The sequence below is a fragment of the Elephantulus edwardii genome, unplaced genomic scaffold (genome assembly GCF_000299155.1).
Source record: "Elephantulus edwardii isolate Elephantulus edwardi_28Jun2011 unplaced genomic scaffold, EleEdw1.0 scaffold00064, whole genome shotgun sequence".
Lineage (NCBI taxonomy): Eukaryota > Metazoa > Chordata > Mammalia > Macroscelidea > Macroscelididae > Elephantulus > Elephantulus edwardii.
Window position 1 is genome coordinate 11,303,657 of NW_006399814.1, and position 1,334 is coordinate 11,304,990.

Below are 1,334 nucleotides of genomic sequence, written 5' to 3' on the forward strand. Positions count from 1 at the left end.
CCAAAAAGACGTCGGAGAAAATATCGCAAAAAAAAAAAAATCGGATGAGTTGCAATTTCCCTCGGGATGATGCGGAGGTTGTGTGTTCGCTCCCAGGGGCCCCGGCAAGGCAGCCCGGCGGAGGGGCTGCAGTGCGGGAGGGCGCGTGTGGCCGCCGGGAAAGGACGTCCTTGTGGCCGCGATCCCGCCGCGCGGGGCCGGGACTGGATGTCACCGGCCGTGTTGACCACGCCAGGGAACTGATTGTGCGGAGCCCGGGGGTCCTCGGGTCTCGCTAGCCAGGCTTGAGAGCCCGTGCGAGCCGAGGTGCCTCTCCGAACCAGGCCCGGCTGGGCGCCTCCGCTCCGTTCTGATCGGAGCTGGAGTGGGCGTTGGGCCGGAGTGGTGGTGGCCAGCCTGGGACCCGGGACCTGCGGGTCGCTGCGCACGCCCCTGCGTGCCGTGTAGCCCGGTGTAAAGGCCACCGAGCCGTGGCTGGCGGTGCTGGTGTGACGGGAGGCTTGGTGGGGGCTCGCTTCAGAGCACCCCAGTTCCCGAGCTCAGCCGCGCGTCCAGGCCCCGCTACGTTCCCGGACAAGGAGGTGGCTCACGTCCCCCAACGGCTCCGCCACCTCGCCCGCTGTGCAAGAGCCGAGCTGGGAAGGCGCAGAGTGAGGCGAGAGCTCCGCGCCGCGCTCATTTGCACACCCGCTCCCTGGCCCGCGCCCCTGTTTACAGCGTCCCTGTGTATGTCGGACTGACTGTATAAAATTATAAATCTGTCTATATCGACTTGTCCATGTACGTCTATTAAAACCATAGTCCGAGCGTGCTGACCACTGCCGAGCCCTGACTACTTCATTCCGCCGAGAAGGGAAATGGGTAGGCCGAGATTCGCACCAGCCAAGCCCCGCGTGTAGGAGGAAAAGGCAGAACGCCTCTCATTGGGTCTCCATCCTCCAACTATCCCAACACCATTTCTGACCATCTCGGTCCAGGCGGATGCAGTCAGGCATCCAGAGCCCCGATTCCAGGCCTGTCCTGCCGGCTGCTGCGCACCGGGCCTGCCAGAGTCTGAACTCCATCCGCACTCACTCTACACACAGCGCTGCCTACCCAACACACCCCTATCAATCCTACTCTCTCTCTCACATACCCTTGGTGGGTCTGCGGTGGCCCTCTAGGCTCAGTGTTAAGGGGGTCAAGATTGCTGAGAGCGTCTTTAGACTTGTACAAGCTTTACTTCTATGGACTGATACCCGCCCTTCCAAGACTCAGTCCTTGCTTTTCAGGAGAAAGACGCTAGGTCCGAAGCACTCTTGCCAGGCCCTCCTGCCTCCTAGTGCCTGTGTTAT